The sequence below is a fragment of the Oncorhynchus keta genome, chromosome 19 (assembly GCF_023373465.1).
Source record: "Oncorhynchus keta strain PuntledgeMale-10-30-2019 chromosome 19, Oket_V2, whole genome shotgun sequence".
NCBI lineage: Eukaryota > Metazoa > Chordata > Actinopteri > Salmoniformes > Salmonidae > Oncorhynchus > Oncorhynchus keta.
The window spans coordinates 48,789,225-48,811,121 of record NC_068439.1 but is presented as its reverse complement, the minus strand read 5'-3'; the positions used below and the strand labels follow the sequence as shown (position 1 = coordinate 48,811,121).

The 21,897-nt window shown below is 40.9% G+C and overlaps 1 protein-coding gene across 3 annotated transcripts in view; it reads left to right on the top strand.

The window, feature by feature from the left end:
• The window catches only part of LOC118398396 (kelch-like protein 29), a 355,602-nt gene that overhangs the window by 7,133 nt on the left and 326,572 nt on the right, over positions 1 to 21,897 (top strand). The window contains exons 1-2 of one of the 3 annotated variants that reach the window (XM_035793684.2): positions 7,634 to 7,869; positions 15,359 to 15,424. The gene's annotated coding sequence lies outside the window, so the exon portion shown is untranslated. Of the gene's footprint in view, positions 1 to 7,633; positions 7,870 to 15,358; positions 15,430 to 21,897 lie in introns of those variants that run through there. The other 2 variants (XM_035793685.2, XM_035793683.2) reach the window with 2 other exon arrangements.

Sequence of the window (21,897 nt, the reverse complement as noted above, 5' to 3'; positions counted from 1 at the left end):
TTAACTTCACATGATGACACGGCAGACTAGCTTCACACAGGAGGGAGATCTGGGGGCCTGGGACACTGTCTGGTGGACATGGAAAATCAGAAATCTACCGTTACCTCCTAGCTCCTCCTGGCAAGCCTTTGTTTGTGTATAAAGACCAGTAGCATTTGCCGGCCCCAAAAAACTTAGCACCTCTGAACAGAGTGCCGGCTGTTATTTGCAAACCGAGTGCAAATGGATTCTACACATCGAAACGGGGGAAAATGTCCGCAGTCAGACGCCTACTGGCGGGTGGTCCTCAAAACACACCGCGGCGAACGAACGGCAGACGAATGTCAGACCTTAACTCTTAACTGGAATGTGTTTTCTCCTTTTAAAACCACAGTCTGAAAGATTTCCACAGTGATTTACAACTACTGCATTTGACTTATAAATTACCTTCTTTTTTTTTAGGAGATTTAGTACAACTGTCTTACCTTGTTGTAGAAATCAAGAAATTGCCATGTGAAAATGACTTGATTGTAAAAACATTATCTTGGTGGGCTATAAGTGTGGCTTTCAGCTGTCTTGCTGTGTTGATTGCTGTTAGCCTGTGACTGTGACAGTGCTGCTCCCCTGGTATCTTATCTCTTTTAGAGAACACACCTCTTTAATAAGGTACATTTTATTAGGTTGTCGCTGCTTCTGAATAAACATCGTCCATAATAAAATATAAAAATATATTCCTGGGTAATGTGTGCCCCGTGTTTTAGTTTTAAGAGAGCGGAGAAGATGTCAGATGTTGTTGGCTGGCCCTTACGAGGGGTGTGGCAGTGTTCTGTAATAATTGATCTAAAATTGAATAATTTAATCTGCCTTCAGGAGGTGCTGTGTGAGAGAGAATGGAGAGAGGCCTAGCAAATCAATCCTGAGGTAGAGTGTCATTCTCATACCAGCCTCCTCTCTTTCCTGCAGGCAGACCTGACCTGATATTACCCTGGTCGCCACCATCACACATCCTTACCAGTCCCCGGGAACAAGTCATTGGAACTTATTTCAATCCAAATTCGCACTCCCCAGACTCATTAATCGTCCCTCCATGAATAGACAGTACTTGAGGCGAGTGTTCAGATGACTAGACAGTACTTGAGGCTATACAGTATCATTGTCTACTTGTGCGATCATGACAGTCCCATTTGACTGTGATTTCCTTTACTAGAAGAATAGTTGATTGGTTTAGTAGGACAGACAGTTGATAGGTTAGTTGGGTTATATGGTCCACACAAACATAATATCATTGAGTAAACAAACCACGAGCTAGTGTGAAAAGATTTCAACCAATGAGGTGAGGGTTAAGGCGGGATAAATAAGAATAGGCTTGTGGAGCATTGCATGAAATATTTCAACTTTGTGACTGCAATGGCAGCATACAGTAAATTACACATTGAATAAAAAATATAAATGCAACAATTTCAAAGATTTTGCTGAATTACAGTTCATATATGGAAATGAGTCAATTAAAATCAATTCATTAGCCCCTAATCTATTAATTTCACATGACTGGGAATACAGATATGCATCCGTTGGTCACATATACCTTTAAAAATGATGATAACCAGTCAGTATCTGGTGTGACCACCATTTGTCTCATGCAGCGCGACACATCTCCTTCGCATAGAGTTGATCAGGCTGTTGATTGTGGAATGTTGTCCCATTCCTCTTCAATGGCTGTGAGAAGTTGCTGGATATTAGCGGGAACTGGAACACGCGGTCGTACTCATTGATCCAGAGAACCCCAGACATGCTTAATCGGTGACATGTCTGGTGAGTATGCAGGGACATTTTCGGCTTCCAGGAATCGGTGTGCTATACTGTGCTCTACTCCACTGTACTGTGGTGTCCAAACTTGTGAAACAGACGCCCTATGATTGATTCAGATTTGTACTGACCAAATTTCCACTACTTTTCAACATTCATTGCTGTCCGGTGTGGGCCGGTGCTCAGTGGGTGAGAAGGAAGGTTAAAGTACACTGAACAAAAATATAAACTTGACATGTAAAATGTTGGTTTCATAAGCTGAAATAAGATGCCAGAAATGTTCCATATGCACAAAAAGCTTATTTCTCACAAATTTTGTGCACAAATTTGTTTACATCCCTGTTAGTGAGCATTTCTCCTTTGCCAAGATAATCCATCCCATCCACCTGGCAGTTGTAGCCTCTCAATCCTATATCATCAAACAGCATGATCATTACACATGTGGACCTCATAATGGGAACAATAAAAGGCCACTCTAAATGTAGCATTTTTGTCACACAACACAATGCTAGAGATGTCTCAAGTTTTGAAGGAGGGTGCAATTGGCATTTGCACCAGAGCGGTTGCCAAAGAATTGGTTAATTTTTCTACCAGAAGTGGCCTCACAACCGCAGACAACGTCTAACCACGCCAGCCCAGGACCTCCACATCAGGCTTCTTCGTCTGTGGGATCATCTGAGACCAGCCAACGGGACAGCTGATAAAACTGCGTGTTGCTTGTCCTCACCAGGCTCTTAACCTGACTGCAGTTCGGCGTCGGACAACGAACACAATTGCATTTTATTGATGGCAATTTGAATGCACAGAGATACCGTGACGATCCTGAGGCCCATTGTCGTGCCATTCATCCTCTGCCATCACCTCATGTTTCAGCATGATAATGCATGGCCCCATGGCCTCCCAGTTCTTCCATGGCCTGCATAGTCATCGGACATGACACCCATTTAAGCATTATTCGGATGCTCTGGATCGACATTCGATGTAAATGGAACGAGGGGGCTCATAGATGGGTGTCAGTAAGAGCTGGGAGAGGTGACATTAACTGTAGAGAAAGAAGAGGGACAGGAGGGTTTTCACACTCTTGCTTTTACCAGCGGCAGGAAGCCTAGTGGTTAGAGCGTTGGGCCAGTACCCGAAAGGTTGCTGGATCGAATCCCCGAGCTGAAGATAAAAATCTGTCATTCTGCCCCTGAACAAGGCAGTTAACACACTGCACCCCATAGGCCGTCATTGTAAATAAGAATTTGTTCTTAAATGACTTGCCTAGTTAAATTAAGCTCAAATAAAAAAAACACATGACAGAACGAGAATGAAAATGGCTATGAACATTATGCCAGTGGAAGGAAGGACAGTAGCAGGTGTCCCAACTGTGGTTTGTGACTACTAAGAATTCCCATTGTAGCCAATTCGGTTGCAGCCTTTCCGTTACTGATTTTTAATCACTTAATACCTACTTGGTAGGTATGTGTTTTACTTGTTACGTCTGTGAAATTAAGGGAGACATTTTTCAAAACATCTTAAAGAAATGCAGGTTTTTGGTGATGAGACAGTAGGCAATATTCCTTAAACTTACAGAAGGCAAATAATTTCTGTAAAACTGAATATACAGTGCATTCGTAAGATATTCAAACCCCTTCACCTTTTTCACATTTTGTTACGTTACAGCCTTATTCTAAAATGGATTAAATAAATACAAATCCTCATCCATCTACAAACAACACCCCATAATGACAAAGCAAAAATAGTTTTTTAGAAATGTTTGCAAATTTATAAAAAATAAAGATACCTTATTTACATAAGTATTCAGACCCTTCGCTATGAAACTTGAAATTGAGCTCAATTGAGCCTGTTTCTATTGATCATCCTTGAGATGTTTCTACAACTTGACTGGAGTCCACCGGTGGTAAATTCAATTGATTGGACATGATTTGGAAAGGCACACACTTGTCCCACATTTGACAGTGTATGTCAGAGCAAAATCCAAGCCATGAGGTCAAAGGAATTTTTTGTAGAGCTCCAAGACTGGATTGTGCTGAGGCACAGATCTCTGGGAGGGTACCAAAACATTTCTGCAGCATTGAAGGTTCCCAAGAACACCGTAGCCTCCATCTTTCTTAAATTGGAAGAAGGCTGGAACCACCAAGACTCTTCCTAGAGCTGGCAGCTCTGCCAAACTGAGCAATCAGGGGAGAAGGACATTGGTCAGGGAGGTGACCAAGAACCCGATGGTCACTGACAGAGCTCCAGATTTTCTCTGTGGAGATGGAAAAACCTTCCAGAAGAACAACCATCTCTGCAGCACTCCAGCAATCAGGTTTTTTATGGTAGTGGCCAGACAGAAGCCACTCCTCAGTAAAAGGCACATGACAGCCCGCTTGTAGTTTCCAAAGGGCACCTTAAGGACTCTCAGACCATGAGAAACAAGATTCTCTGGTCTGATGAAACCAAGATTGAACTTCTTGGCCTGAATGCCAAGTGTCACATCTGGAGGAAACCTGGCACCATCCCTACGGTGAAGCATGGTGGTGGCAGCATCATCCTGTAGGGATGTTTTTCTGCGGAAGGGACTGGGAGACTAGTCAGGATCAAGGGAAAGATGAATGGAGCAAAGGTCCTTGATGAAAAGCTGCTCCAGAGCACTCAATACCTCAGTCTGGTGCAAACATCTCTGGAGAGACTTGAAAATAGCTGTGCAACCTGACAGAGATTCAGAGGATCTGCAGAGAAGAATAGGAGAAACTCCCCAAATACAGGTGTGCCAAGCTTGTAGCGTCATACCCAAGAAGACTCTAGGCTGTAATTGCTGCCAAATGTGCTTCAATAATGTACTGAGTAATGGGTCTGAATACGTATGTAAATGTTTTTAATTTTTTTTAATACATTTGCAACCATTTCTAAACACCTGTTTTTGCTTTGTCATTATGGTAGTAGTGTGTGTAGATTGACGAGGAAAACAAACAATTGAATACATTTGAGAAGAAGGCTGTAACTTAACAAAATGTGGAAAAAGTAAAGGGGTCTGCATATCCACATGCACTGTAAATGTTGCTATTAGTTAGCAGGGGTCTTTACTTCAATGTTGTTTTTGATGTATTTCCAATACTTTTTAAATACCTTTTTCTGCTAGATGTTTTCTAAGACCCCCTTTTCCATGTGTTTGACCAGTAGTCAAAGCCTTTGCTTATTCCTAAAACTTATTAGTGGAAAATGTTTGAAACATCTACACTGTGTATGCCTTAACTTAAAAAAAAAAAAAAGACTTCCATTTGCCACCAAATGTGATGTGGTCCTACGAATTTCACGCTAGTGCTCATGGGGCATTTTATGTGGAAATGACAGTCTTCCATTGAACTAAAAACTCTATAAATGGTAAATTAATTTGTAACTAGTTTACAGCTAATGGAAGTATACATAACATTTTACTTGCAGCAATACCTCATTTCCATACCCATGCGTAGGAGTTGAAAGGTGACTCTTGAGTTAAAAGAGGATACATAAATCATGGATCCATGGGTGGTGATCTGAATATCTAATACTATGTGTTTGCATCATGTTTGTATTGTAGACTATGTGCTTTAGCAATGGATTAAAAAGGTATATCAATTGGCCGTAACCAACTGTTATGATGTATGCGTTTTTCATTTTGTGATTTAGGTGCACCGTTGTGTGCTACTAATGCTGCTTAGGCAACATCCACTACATAGTGACCAATGACCATGTTCATTAATCTGGCAGTGTATACAGGTGGACAATGTTAGAAAAAATATTTCTACTGAACAAAAATAACAAAAATAATTATATATATATATATACAAAAATATTATATATATATATATATAATATTTTTGTATATATATATATAATTATTTTTGTTATTTTTGTTCAGTAGAAATATTTTATATATAAATATATATATATATATAAAAACATGCAACAATTTCAAAGATTTGACTGAGTTGCAGTTCATATGAGGAAATCAGTCAATTGAAATAAATGCATTAGGCCCTAATCTATGGATTTCATGGCTGGGAATACAGATAAGCATCTGTTGGTCACAGATGCCTTGAAAACAATTGGCCTCACAATGGGTTTCATGATCTCATCACAGTATTTCTGTGCTTTCAAATTGCCATCGATACCATAACCCCACCACCACCATCAGGCACTCTGTTCGCAACGTTGACATTGGCAAACCTCTTGCCCACACGACGCCAGTGTAGTTTTGACTGAAATGCGTGCATTGCTTCTCAGGTGAGTCCATAGTAGCTGTGTGTCATTGATGCAATTTCCTCTGCTGCACTGATCATAGTGTGTTGCCACATTTGTTTAAAACATGTAGCTGGAAGGATGCACAATTATGAATGTGAAAATGGAACAAATGTCTATTTTATATTAGTCGCTTTGGGATGTTTATTTTTATATTGCTGACATAAAATTGCAGTTTCCAAACATGCCTTCAGAAAGTATTCACACCCCTTGACTTTTTCAAATTACAGCCTGAATTCAAAATGGGTTACATTTTTTTTAATCACACCTATCTACACACAATACCCCATAATCACAAAGTGATGAAACATGTTTTTAGAAATTTTAGCAAATTTATTGAAAATTAAATACAGAAATATCTCATTTCCGTAAATATTTACACCCTTGAGTCGATACATGTTAGAATCCCCTTTGGCAGCGATTACAACTGTGTGTCTTTCTGGGTAAGTCTCTTATTTTTTTTTAAATTGACCTTTATTTAACGAGGCAAGTCAGTTAAGAACATATTCTTATTTTCAATGACGGCCTGGGAACAGTGGGTTAACAGCCTGTTCAGGGGCAGAACGACAGACTTTTACCTTGTCAGCTCGGGGGTTTGAACTCGCAACCTTCCAGTTACTAGTCCAACGCTCTAACCACTAGGCTACGCTGCTGCCCCGGTTTTGCACACCTGGATTAGCTCTATTCCGTTTATTTTTATTGTTAAAAAAACGTTATAGTCCTTGCGATGACAAGCATACCCATAACATGATGCATCCTCCACCGTGCTTGAAACTATGAAGTGGTACTCAGTGTTGTTGGATTTGCCCTAAACACAACACTTTCTATTCAGGACATTTCTTTGACAATTTCTTTTCCAGTTTTACTTCAGAGCCTTATTGCAAACAGGATACATGTTTTGGAATATTCTTATTGTGTACAGGCTTCCTTCTTTTCACTCTGTCATTTAGGTTAATGGTAGTGTTGATCCATCCTCCCATTTCTTCTCACAGCCATTAAACTCTAACTGTTTTAAATCACCATTGGCCTCATGGTGAAATCTCTGAGCAGTTTCCTTAAGAAAGACATGTATATTAGTAGTGTCTGGGTGTATTGATACACCATCTTATGTGTAATTTAATAACTTCACAATGCTCAAAGGGACCCTTTGAAGCATTGGAAAACCTCCCCGAGTCTTTGGTTCAATCTGTGTTTGAAATTCACTGCTTGACTGATTACAGATTATTGTATGTGTTGGGTACAGAGATGATGTAGTCATTCCAATATCATGATAAACACTATTGCACACAGTGAGTCCATGCAACTAATTATGTGACTTATTAAGCAAATTTTTACTACTCTAATTTATTTACGCCTGCCATAACAAAGGGGTTGAATACTTATTGACTTAAGACATTTCAGCTTTTTCATTTTTTCTTAATTTGTAAAAATGTCTAAAACATCATTACACTTTGACATTATAGAGTATTGTATGTAGGCCAGTGACACAACATCTCAATGTAATACATTTTAAATTCAGGCTGTAACACAACACAATTTGGAAAAAGTTGGGGGGCGGGTGAAATACTTCTGAAGGCACTAACACACGCACTCATGCTCGAACGCAAACGAACACACGGACGTCACCAGGACATGGCTTTCGGGATTTACGCCCCAAATATTTTGTGCTGCTGCGATGGTTTAAAAAAACAAACAAACAATTAGGCAACTAAATGCGCCGCTTAGTTCATAACGCCATGGATGTCCGCCATATTAGCGGGTGCGACAACTATTTCTGTTTTCTTCCTACAAATGCTATTATGACCCCATTCCTGAAAGGTAAGACTCATTAATGTCTGTGATGCTCACCAACCGTGTAGGAGACGTTAGAAAGGGACTGTGACAACCACAATTGAAAGCAATGCAGATCGTCTTTAACTGATGAGCTTCCCCAATGTTTTCCTGAATTTTCTTATACTTTTCTGATGCATTTCTGCCACCTAGGCTACTGATGCAAATACACATTTGGACACCTTTCCCATATTCTGTTCAGACCTTGACATATTTTCTTATTAGCCTTATGAACATAGACACTTGGTGTAGTTTCTGTGCTATAATGGTGAAAAAGGCCACTCGGCCTACATCGTTTTTATAACAATATAGCTAAAACCACTATTGGCTAAACAGGAAAAATAAGTGATTTAGATATTGAAACATACTCGTGAAATTATTCACTTGTAATTGTACTCGCTGATTTGATTATTTTAAATATAATCGTAACAGTAGGCCTTTAACCCCATTCCGTGGTTACTGGCCACAATCCATTGATTTAATAATTAGAAGTGTTGATTGTTTGGCCTTAGGAGAGAGCACAGCAGGAAGAAAACGGGAATGGGTGCTGGAGGTGCTGCAGATATGTTTTAAATACATTTTCCAAATGTATATGATTGCTATCTGTAAAGAAATAAATGACATCATAAATACTACACCAGAGAGCATAATGTAGCCACAAAATAGATATGGATTGTGTTTTATCATATGACGAGCGCCTTTAGGCCTCCAGTCGGGAAGCCCGCAATTGGGCAGTACGTGCGGCAAATACCAAACCGTTGATACAGGTTTGACTTCAAAACAGCCGAGAGCAGCTACAAGGCCCTAAGTAATATTTCAAAATACAATCGCAGTAAAAACTGTTTGTATGAGTCCATGCAACTACATTTTCTGGCTATAATTTTCACCGTATTTTACTATCTGTGGCACCTCTCTTTTCATTGACCTATGCTATTGGTTGCGTTTAAGACACGTTTGTTTTTATTGAACTCGGTAGGATGTGTCAGTACTCTGACGTTTGTGTGGTATGAGAACATATTATTTTAATGTCACCAGTCATGTAGAATTGCATAAAAGCATTTTAGAAGAGACTTTTGTCAGACCCACAAATACCATGATACATGCATGCAATGCTTTATTAGATGTGTTCCAATGCAAACCCTAACCCCCCCCCCCCCACACACACACACTCTCTCTACTATTCAAGTGGAACAATAGTTACTTCACCACCCTTCACAAGCCACTGTTGTAGCATGATGTTCAGACTTGAAAGGCGGGTAATTGTTGCTTGCATCTGAAGCCAAAGAAATGAACACCGGAAAATCATATCTAGGAAATAGTCACCTCTATGGTACCCTATTAAGGCTAGTGCGACTGCTACGTTTGTGGTGCGCCGTATATACAATGCCATGTCATGTAGATGTAACCCCTAAGTCAAGTTCTTCAAAGGAAAACCGAAATACCGCATCCATGGAACTGACCCTGGTTTTTCTAGATGTATTCTGAGCGTAGCCGAAGCTATCGCTTGTCGTTTCTCTGCTGCCTATGGCCCTTTGGTGTGCAATGCTATCGCTTGTCGTTTCTCTGCTGCCTATGGCCCTTTGGTGTGCAATGCTATCGCTTGTCGTTTCTCTGCTGCCTATGGCCCTTTGGTGTGCAATGCTATCGCTTGTCGTTTCTCTGCTGCCTATGGCCCTTTGGTGTGCAATGCTATAGCCTTCTGGGTAAGAATCAAGATCCGTTACAATTTATTTGCGTTGTCAGCTCTCAAACTTTTCAAGTTCCCTGTTTTTGAATTTGAGTGAGTAGGCCTAGGACCTTTTTTTTTGTTTTTAGGTTATTAACTGTTGAAACACTTAAATCAACCCCAGCAGCTTGTCTCAAATGGAGTCAGTGGTGCTGGCCAAGTTAGATTATTAATGGTGAGTCTCCATCTCTCATACTCTAATTGGTCTCTGGTGATTGTGAAGCATTCTGATTAAGAAATGCCATTAAAATTGATGTATTATGCCTGCAAGTCTGTTTCTCAGTCAGATAGCTATTTTAATCAATTGATAATTACACACGATTTATTGCTTGAGTTCCTGTTGACAGCTTCACAATAATTGGTTACATGGCAAGTTTTGTGCTGTGCTGTTTGGATGATGTCGGAAATATATATTGTGCAAAAATACAGTTGGGAGGACGATAACTTTTTACTCTTTTATTTTAGAGCAATACATCATGGGTAGTTTTTAGCATTTTGTTAACTCAAAGTATGCTCTATATTCTGTATCTAAGTTAAACTTAGGCCTAAATCACGTCCACGTGTCCATTACAGCCAGTCTATCCTAGTTGATGTGTATCTGTAATGTTCACACACAATCTGTGAGTATGTTTTTGACTTTGTGAAAAGTCACCCATGGATGACATTAATACAGTGTGTCTTATCCATTTAAGGAAATGCTAATGTCTGCTCGGAGCGAGAGGAAGCTCGACGTAAGTGGGCAATTCCATGTAAAAGGACCCATAAGTACCCGATGGGAAGCTCATAGTAGTATGTCAATTTGAATGGCCAAAAATAAACGTCTATATTTAATTTGACCATTCCTATGCGAAACATTTGGAGTAAGCAAAGGCTTTGATTTCTGGTCAAACAGATGGAAAAGGGGTCTTGGACAACATCTACCAGAAAGTCTTAAACGTTAAATAGAAATGGATCAAAACACCAATAGTGTTGAAGTAAAGACGTCTGTCAACTTACATATTTCGTTTTAGAGAAATGATTTGCCTTCTTTAAGTTGAATAAACGTTGCCTTGTAATTCCATTACCAAAAACCCACATATCTTTAAGAAAGGTCACAGAAGTGACACATACATTTGTATTTGTCACATGTGCAAAATACAAAGGGGGTCGACTACTGTTATATGCTTACTTATGAGCCCTTTCCCAACAATTCAGAGTTTAAAAAACTAAGTAAATAATAATAATTAGCAAATAAGAAGAAAAAAAATAAACACAATACAAGGAGTACCGATACCGAGTCAATGTGCAGGAGTACGAGTTAGAGGTAATAATATAATTACGTACATGTAGAAAATGTGAGTCACTGCAAATAGTCCGAGTAGCCATTGGATTAACTGTTCAGAAGTCTTACGGGTTTTATGGAAGATGTTCAGGAGCCTTTTGGTCCCTGACTCGGCGCACCGGCACCGCTTGCCATACGGTAGCATAGAGAACAGTCTGACTTGGGTAGCTAGAGTCTTTTGACAATTTTTAGGGCCTTCCTCTGACATCGCCTGATATGGAGGTCCTGGAATGCAGGGATCTCTGCCTCCGTGATGTACTGGGCCGTACGCATTACCCTCTGTAGTGCCATGCAGTCGGATGCCAAGCGGATGCCATACCAAGGCCAATTTAAACGGTTTTGATGGTTATTTTTATTTTCATGCCCGACTACATCCATAACCGTCAGTTACACAGTTATTCAATTAATGCCACAGCCCTAAAATGTCATAGCTGACACCCCCTTCTTTCTGCAGACATCCTTGAATCTTAATTCAGAGCAGATATTTAAGTGTTTTGAAAGCATAGTCGCATAAAGAACTGAGGGAGATTTTACTGTAATTCTGTTGCCCAACTTTGCATCTGCACAGTTCTTGTCTATTGCTGGTGCGGTAAGTTTCTCAACCAAGGGAAATCACAATGAAAGTGTGTCTGGATACTTCTATAACATGCATTTTACAAAAATAGAACCTTAATTTAGAAGAATGACATAATTCAGGATATTGTTATACAGAATGTTCTACTTTTTGATGCATGATGATAATGTGTTTAACTGATATGATAAATCTATTTGCTAAATTGTAATTTTTCACCACTATGGCCTATTTATTGCCTTACCTCCATCTTACTTCATTTGCACACACTGTGTATCGACTTTTTCTACTGTATTATTGACTGTATGTTTGTTTATGCCATGTGTAACTCTGTGTTGTTGTTTGTGTCGCACTGCTTTGCTTTATCTTGGCCAGGTCGCAGTTGTAAATGAGAACTTGCTCTCAACTGGCCTACCTGGTGAAATAAAAAATAAATGAACATGAATATTAGCAAGATAAAGAGTATTATAATTCAGATAAATTAAACGAGTACTATTATTTCAAGTGATTAGGCACGATAAGCCTAATTAATAAATAATAAATTAACCAATATTAACCAATATATCACTTAAATACTTTTTGAAAGACAGAATGCAATATACAGTGCCTTTGGAAAGTAAATAGTTTTTTCCCTCATCAATCTACACACAACACCCCATAATGACAAAATAAAAACAGGTTTTTAGAAATGTTTGTTAATTTATAAAATAAAAAAACTGAAATATTACATAAATATTCAGACCTTTTACTCAGTACTTTGTTGAAGCACCTTTGGCAGTGATTACAGCCTCGAGTCTTCTTGGGTATGACGCTACAAGCTTGGCACACCTGTATTTGGGGAGTTTCTCCCATTCTCCTCTGCAGATCCTCTCAAGCTCTGTCAGGTTGGATGGGGAGCATTGCTGCACAGCTATTTTCAGGTCTCCCCAGCGAAGTTCGATCAGGTTTATGTCCGGGCCCTGGCTGGTCCACTCAAGGACATTCAGAGACGTGTCCCGACGCCACTCCTGTGTTGTCTTGGCTGTGTGCTTAGGACCGTTGTCCTGTTGGAAGGTGAATCGTCGCCCCAGACTGAGGTATTGAGTGCTCTGGAGCAGGTTTTCATCAAGGATCTCTCTCTGTACTTTGCTCCGTTTATCTTTTCTTCGATCCTGCCTAGTCTCCCAGTCAATACTGCTGAAAAACATCCCCACAGCATGATTCTGCCACCACCATGCTTCACCGTAGGGATGGTGCCAGGTTTCCTCCAGACGTGACGCTTGGTATTCAGGCCAAAAAGTTAAATCTTGGTTTCATTAGACCAGTGAATCTTGTTTCTCATGGTCTGAGAGTCTTTAGGTGCCTTTTGGCAAACTCCAAGCAGGCTCTCATGTGCCTTTTTACTGAGGAGTGGCTTCCGTCTGGGCCACTACCATAAAGGCCTGATTGGTATAGTGCAGCAGAGATGGTAATCCTTCTGGAAGGTTCTCCCATCCCCACAGAGGAACTCTGAAGCTCTGTTAGAGTGACCATCACCTCCCTGATCAAGGTCCTTCTCCCTCGATTGCTCAGTTTGGCCGAGCGGCCAGCTCTATGAAGAGTCTTGGTGGTTCCAAACTTCTTCCATTTAAGAATGATGGATGCCACTGTGTTCTTGGGGACCTTCAATGCTGCAGAAATGTTTTGGTACCCTTCCCCTCAGAGCTCTACGGACAATTCCTTTAACCTCAACTGTGGGACCTTATGTAGACAGGTGTGCCTTTCCAAATCTTGTCCAATCAATTGAATTTACCACAGGTGTATTCCAGTCATGTTTGTAGAAACTTCTCAAGGATGATCAATGGAAACAGGATGTACCTGAGCTCAATTTCGAGTCTCATAGCAAAGGGTCTGAATACTTATGCAGATAAGGTATTTCTGGTTTAAAAAACAATTATAAATGTGCAAACATTTTAGAAACCTGTTTTCCCTTTATCATTATGGGGTATTGTGTGTGTGTGTGTGTATATAGCTGAGGCTGTTCTATTTATTTAATCAATTTTAGAATAAGGCTGTAACATAAAAAAATGTGGAAAAAGTCAAGGGGTCTGAATACTTTCCACAGGCACTGTATAATATGTCTGCAACTGCAGACAACACCCCAAACTATTAATAACATGAGTCTATTCACACTAGCCAGCCACTGTTTTTACTATTCACTAAGGTCAAATGTGCAGCATTTTAAGAGGTGTTTCAAATCTTGCACATTCATCATAATGGAATTCATCCAGCCATGGCTTTGAGGGGGAAAAAAACGTATGAATGTTCTCACAGTTGCCTGAATTAAAGGCCTTTTAGAGAAGAATTTGATCGTTTCTCTGAGCTGTGGGTCATTTCTTATCGTTTACTTGCCAGATGTCCAACATGAGCACCTTTTTTAGTTTGGTTGAAACATGATTAACCTCTCAAACACGGCTTTGAATGGGAGACAAGACAAAACAATCAATGACGTCCTTGTATTTAGGCAGTGGGATTGTCTGGATGTTTCCATATCACTTGGCATTATTGAAGGTAAATATTATGCAAAACTAAACATGCTTTAGGTTAAAGTATAAAAAATAGCATTTATTTCTGTGATGCTGTTATATTTAGGTTTTCGGGTTGGAGTGTATGCAATAGTTATTGAGACCTTGAGGGGAAAACCCTGGTTTCCAGCCATTACCATCCTCTGGTCTCTATCTCCCGGTCTCTCTGGGATGGATGACATCATGACATGAGATCATAAGATCATAGATCACGTTGTGGTGACTTCCAAACACTGTCACCGTGGACCAGTCAGAAACGGCCTTGTTTATGAAACAACAAAGCGTTGTTTACGTTCGTTCCACAACAGAGACCTTTGAAGTGCCTTCACCCATACAGAATGCTGGCTTTGTTATCAGCTGATTTAAAGACGAGCGTTCAGTTCTAAACGCAACATAAAATACTGGTCATTTAGTTCTAAATGCAACATACAAAACTGGTAATTTAGTTCTAAATGCAACATACAAAACTGGTAATTTAGTTCTAAATGCAACATACAAAACTGGTTATTTAGTTCTAAATGCAGCATAAAATACTGGTCATTTAGTTCTAAATGCAGCATAGAATGCTGGTCATTCAGTTCTAAATGCAGCATACAAGACTGGTCATTCAGTTATAAATGCAGCATACAAGACTGGTATGTTGCATCCCAGAACTAAATGACCAGTCTTGTATGTTGCATCCCAGAACTAAATGACCCGTCTTGTCATTTAGTTCTGGCATGCAACATTGTTGTAGGTGTTGGATGGTGTAACACCTCTGACCTGTATCGTTTGCTCCGACTACTCCCTGGGATCATGTTCAATTCCAGCCATGCTTCCAACCTGACCTTTGCCAATCTCTGTCTGGTCTAACATTGACCTCTAAACGTGTATACACAGACGCACACATGCCCACACACATTCACACTCCTGCACGTGCAGATGTACGCACGCACGCACGCACGCACACACGTACGCACACACGTACACACACACGTACACACACACGTACGTACACACACACACACACACGTACACACACACACACACGTACACACAGAAAGAGAGGGAGAGAAATATGTGCTTTATCAGATATCTGTCAGGTTTAGCTGTAGTGTATCACACACCATGTTTGGGATGTAATTTGTCTGCACTCAAAGATTACCACAAGCATGTTTTTGAATTGTCCATGCAGTCCAATTGGTGTGTGAGTGAACTGACGTCTGATTTGAAGTAAACCTATTTTGGATAGATTATGAGACTGATGCTAATTATTGGAATAAGTGTTTTTTTTTCCCTTTTCTCACAAATATGCTGTGGTGTTATTGTTTCTGCAGGTGTAGACGGCAATACTCAGATCTCATTTGTCTGTGATGAGAATCGCCATCCACCAGAGACCTAAGGTACGGTAAGATATCAAACGCTCATTATCTCATCTACCAATAAACAATTCATCATGCCTGAGGAAAAACCACCAATCATGAATATACACACACACACACACACACACACACACACACACACACACACACACCCCTCAAGTGACTAGGTAATCTGATGCAGTCGAACACACCATTTTCAAGCAAACATTGAAATATTGATGTTGATTTCCCTGAAACTTGTCTCAGTGACTGATGGTGATTTCACAGTATAGCTCTCTTTTGACGTTTATAAAGATTGTTTTGAGTGTTGTTGGAAAAACTGATGCTATTACTGTTGCATATTCATGAGCCTTTTGTGAGCTGTTGAGGTTTATATGGTTGAAGTAATTCGTTCAGCGTCAGATGCATAACAAAATGACAAACGCAAACCTACTTCTGTATTTTCTGCGTATAATATTTGAGCAGACTTTAGTTCATGTCTCTTGGTATTAGAACAGCAGGGGAAAAAAGTCTAACGAGTTAGGCTCTAAATATTTCTGAGTTTGGTCATTAGACTTAAATTACACTCCTTTGATCCTGTAGTATGGTGTGTGATTGTGTGTGCACATCTATGCGATTTGTTTAATTAGTGGGGGGGTCAAATCACTTGAATTACTTGATTCACGGCTTCATTAATTTTGATTGACTTCTCTCCTTCCAAATGAGGGAGGGAGAGAGGGGAGGGTGACCTAGGTCTGTCTTTTTGTCTAGTCCTACCTGCCATGATCTTGGAATTCTGAGAGCAAGCAACAAAAAACCCGCAGCCAGGCACCAAGCAATTATGGGTTTAGTGTCCGGTCTCGGGTCATTAAGAGATAGGATTACTGCTGGGCCGGAGGACCCCAGGAATGTGTCGTCCCCTCTGGTGGCCCGACTTACCGCTGATGAAATGGAATTGAATTAATGGGGCTGCCCACAGCGCTGCCTGATTAAAATGACACACACGGCTTTGATCCATGCTGGTCCCCCGAGGGACATAGGGGGGTGGGGTGAAGGGGGATTGGGAGGAGGGTGTGTGTGATTATTTTAATTTTATTTAACCCTTATTTTACCAGGTGTCACTCGGCTGTGTGCTTGGCTTGGGTCAGTGCACCCCTGATTTTAACACTACTCAGTATGTGTGCTGGGGTCCATCTCCACAAACTTCTCACTGGGAGGGCTGAACCTGTCAGGTGGAGAACTGGTTGCCTGATTTCTGGTCGTCAATGGGTTAAAAAAAGAAACAACTACAGAGATAGCAGCTGTAGATCCGAGATGGGTGACTCCAAATATAACATTGTGAAGTAGAAATATATTAAACCAAATACAGTTAATGTTTGACTTTGCGATGCTCCTTTGACTGTAAACATCTCAGTATATATTTTGTCTGAAATACAGCAAATAGAAGTAAATGTGTTGAAGATTAACAAAACCAAATCAAATGCAGTAATGTTTGTCTTTTGAGATGGAAAGTAAAATTGGAGATACAGGGAGCTACATTAAATTAAACTAAACCAAGTCAGGGCCGCTGGTTTCTGCATACTCTGGTCAGTTAGGGCCGCTGGTTTCTGCATACTCCGGTCAGTTAGGGCCGCTGGTTTCTGCATACTCCGGTCAGTTAGGGCCGCTGGTTTCTGCATACTCCGGTCAGTTAGGGCCGCTGGTTTCTGCATACTCCGGTTAGTTAGGGCCGCTGGTTTCTGCATACTCCGGTCAGTTAGGGCCGCTGGTTTCTGCATACTCCGGTCAGCTAGGGGCTGGCTGGTTCCGGTTAGCTAGGGCCGCTGGTTTCGGCATACTCCGGTTAGCTAGGGCCGCTGGTTTCTGCATACTCCGGTCAGCTAGGGCTGCTGGTTTCTGCATACTCCGGTTAGCTAGGGCCGCTGGTTTCTGCATACTCCGGTCAGCTAGGGCCGCTGGTTTCTGCATACTCCGGTTAGCTAGGGCCGCTGGTTTCTGCATACTCCGGTTAGCTAGGGCCGCTGGTTTCTGCATACTCCGGTCAGCTAGGGCCGCTGGTTTCGGTTACTCCGGTTAGCTAGGGCCGCTGGTTTCTGCATACTCCGGTCAGCTAGGGCCGCTGGTTTCTGCATACTCCGGTCAGCTAGGGCCGCTGGTTTCGGTTACTCCGGTTAGCTAGGGCCGCTGGTTTCTGCATACTCCGGTTAGCTAGGGCCGCTGGTTTCTGCATACTCCGGTTAGCTAGGGCCACTGGGGTAGGCTTCCTTCACCCGCTGAAGAAGTTCAAAATGCCTGCTGTACCTTTTTTGAAGTGTGTTTAGCTTGATTCAGCTTAGTGCGGTAGTTAGCTGTATAGACAGAAAATCACGAGGGTTGTCTGTTGTGAAGGTGTCTGCTAAGCAGAAAATATAATGATTGCAATGATATGACCTCTAACATGGAAACCAGGCAGTGCATGTGTGATATGGTATGTGCATATAACTGCAAGGTCATGTTTTCTACCAGCCCTTGGTCATTAGTAGTAAAACGGCCTCTGTCCCTGCCTGCACATCCATTGTCATAAAGCATATACATTCCACTCATTTGAAGCCTGAGCTCGCACTCACACACTGTATACAGACCTGCAACACGCGGACATTAACATTGAAGCATCGTCTCTCAGCCGAGTGATTAAGACATTGCGCCCAGTCGGGGGTCGGGGGTAGAGTGGAGACCCCTGGGGATGGAACACACAGCAGGGGTCACATGACAACACACAATCCCCAACACCCCCCCATGCTGCACCACACGGGTCACAACATGACATCTCACCCGGGCCATTGAGCCTAATATCTGTGAAGGAGCTACTGATGCACGCGCACAAACAATCAGCGTCAGCCTGTTCACCATCCATTAGGGACCATAGTTTAGCATAAACTCCCAACACTAGTCAGAATTATTACTCTATACGTTTGCATTACAACGTTGCCTGCAAGGTTTTCTTTTCTTCTAAAGTACACGTCAGTAGGTGGTTTCAGTGAGCGAATGAGTATCATAGCAGTGGGTGATATAATGCAGGGGGAACCTGAAACAGAGAAACTTCAATCCACTTGACACCTGTATGTGTGAATTTATCTAGCTGTGGAGTGTTAAGAGCTATTGCTGAGAGGATCCCTATAGTCTCTCTGTCTCTTTCAATTCAATTCAATTCAATGGGCTTTATTGACAGTTCCAGTCAAAAGTTTGGACTCCCCTATTCATTCATTTTCTTTATTTTTTTGCTATTTTCTACATTGTAGAATAATAGTGAAGACATAAACTATGAAATAGCACATATGGAATCATGTAGTAACCAAATAAGTGTGAAACAAATCAAAATATATTTAACATTTTTAGATTCTTCAAAGTAGCCACCCATTGCCTTGATGACAGTACAATGCATTGAGGGTAATACACTTAATTTCAGGAATAATAACTAACAGTAAATGGCTAATAAATAAACAACCATGTATGTACAATGTACATGATGATCATTACACTATGTATTACTTGTAAGTTACTCCTTTACGTTTTCCACATTTTGTTAGGTTACAGCATTATTCTAAATTCCTCATCAATCTACACACATTCTCCATAATGACAAAGCAAAAACAAGTTTTGAGATTTTTTTTTGCTAATTTATCTAAATTTTTTTAATCAACGGTTTACTCAGTACTTTGTTGAAGCTCCTTTGGCAGCAATTACAGCCTCGAGTCTTCTTGGGTATGACGCTACAAGCGTGGCACACCTGTATTTGAGGAGTTTCTCCCATTCTTCTCTGCAGATCCTCTCAAGCTCTGTCGGGTTGGATAGGGAGCGTTGCTGCACAGCTATTTTCAGGTCTTTTCAGAGATGTTTGATCGGGTTCAAGTCTGGGCTCTGGCTGGGCCACTCAAGGACATTCAGAGACTTGTCCCGAAGCCATTCCTGCATTGTCTTGGCTGTGTGCTTATGGTCGTTGTCCTTTTGGAAGTTGAACCTTCACACCAGTCTGAGGTCCTGAGTGCTCTGGAGAAGGTTTTAATCAAGGAACTATTTTGTACTTTGCTCCGTTCATCTTTGCCTCAAACCTGACTAGTCTCCCTGCCGCTGTAAAATATCTCCACAGCACGATTCTGCCACCACCATGCTTCACAGTAGGGATGGTGCCAGGTTTCCTCCAGACGTGACGCTTGGCATTCGGGCCAAAGAGTTCAATCTTGGTTTCATCAGACAAGAGAATCTTGTTTCTCATTGTCTGAGAGTCCTTGAGGTGCCTTTTGGCAAACTCCAAGCAGGCTGTCAGGCTGTGCATTTTAACTGAGGAGTGGCTTCCGTCTGGTCACTCTACCATAAAGGCCTGATTGGTGAAGTGCTGCAGAGATGGTTGTCCTTCTGGAAGGTTCTTCTATCTCTACAGAAGAACGCTAGAGCTCTGTCAGAGTGACCATCGGGTTTTTGGTCACCTCCCTGACCAAGACCCTTCTCCCTCGATTGCTCAGTTTGGCCGGACGGCCAGCTCTAGGAAGGGTTTTGGTGGTTCCAAACTTATTCCATTTAAGAATGATTGAGGCCACTTCATGGAGACCTTCAATGCTGCAGATATGTTTTGGTACACTTCCCCAGATCTGTGCCTCAACACAATCCTGTCTCGGAGCTCTACGGCTAATTCCTTCGACCTCATGGCTCGGTTTTTGCTCTGACATGCATTGTCAACTGTGGGACCTTATATAGACAGGTGTGTGCCTTTCCAAATCATGTCCAATCAAATTTAATTTCCCATAGGTGGACTCCAATTTGTAGAAACATTTCAAGGATGATCCATGGAAACAGAATGCACCTGAGCTCAATTTTGAGTCTCATAACAAAGGGTCTGAATACTTATTTAAATAAGGTACTTCTGTTTATTTTTTATACATTTGCAAAAATGTATAAAAAAACAGTTTTCACTTTGTCATTATGGAGTATTGTGTGTAGATTGCTCAGGAGTTTTATTTAATCAATTTTAGAATGTTGTAACGTAACAAAATGTGAAAAAAAGTTGAGTGGCCTGAATACTTTCCGAAGGCACTGTATATACAATGTAAATGCTTCAGGGAATTAATGGTCATGGGATGTCCCTCGGGCTATGGCATTTAGATATATAGATCGTATACAGTCAAAAGTTTGGACACACCTACTCATTAAAGCGTTTTTCTTAATTTTTTTAACTCTTTTCCACATTGTAGAATAATAGTGAAGACATAAACTATGAAATAACACATGGAATCATGTAGTAACCAAAAAAGTGTTAAACAAATCAAAATATATTTTAAATTCTTCAAAGTAGCCACCCTTTGCCTTGATGACAGCTTTGCACACTCTTGGCATTCAATCAGCTTCACCTGGAATGCTTTTCCAACTCATCCCAAACCATCTCAATTGGGTTGAGGTTGGGTGATTGTGAGGCCAGGTCATCTGATGCAGCACTCCCTCACTCTCCTTCTTGGTCAAATAGCCTTTACACAGCCTGTAATTGTGTTGGGTCATTGTCCTGTTGAAAAATAAATGATAGTCTCATGAAGTGCTAACCAGATGGGATGGCGTATCGCTGCACAATGCCGTGCTGGTTAGGTGTGCCTTGAATTCAATATAAATCGCAGACCGTTTCACCAGCAAAGCACCCACACACCATCACACCTCCTCTTCTATGCTTCACGGTGAGATCCACACATGCGGAGATCATCCGTGTACCGACTCTGAGTCTCACAAAGACACAGCATTTGGAACTAAAAATCTGCAATTGCAGCAATTCAACCATGAAGGCCTGATTCACGCAGTCTCCTCTGAACAGTTGATGTTGATGTGGCTGTTACTTGAACTCTGAAGCATTTATTTGGGCTGCAATCTGAGGTGAAGTTAATTGAGATTCTGCAAAGAGGAAACTCTGTGTCTTCCTTTACTTTGTCCTCATGAGAGCCACTTTCATCATAGCACTTTTTGTGACTGCAAAACTAACTTTTAACACCTGATAGTTGAAACAAATTACAGGGGACTACCTCATGAAGCTGGTTGAGAGAATGCCAAGAGTGGGCAAATCTCTCATCAAGGCAAAATGTGGCTACTTTGAAGAATATCAAATATTTGTTTTAACACTTTTGTGGTTACTACATGATTCCATATGCATTCTTTCATAGTTTTGATATCTTCAATATTATTCTACAATGTAGAAAATAAAAATAAAAATCAATCAAAATAAAGAACCCTGGAATGAGGTGTCCAAACTTTTGACTGGTACTGTATACAGCTGAAGTCGGAAGTTTACATACTCTTAGGTTGGAGTCATTAAAACTCGTTTTTCAACCACTCTACAAATGTCTTGTGAACAAACTATAGTTTTGGCAAGTCTGTTAGGACATCGACTTTGCATGACACAAGTAATTTTTCCAACAATTGTTTACAGGCAGATTATTTCACTTATAATTCACTGTATCACAATTCCAGTGGGTCAGAAGTTTACATGCACTAAGTTGACTGTG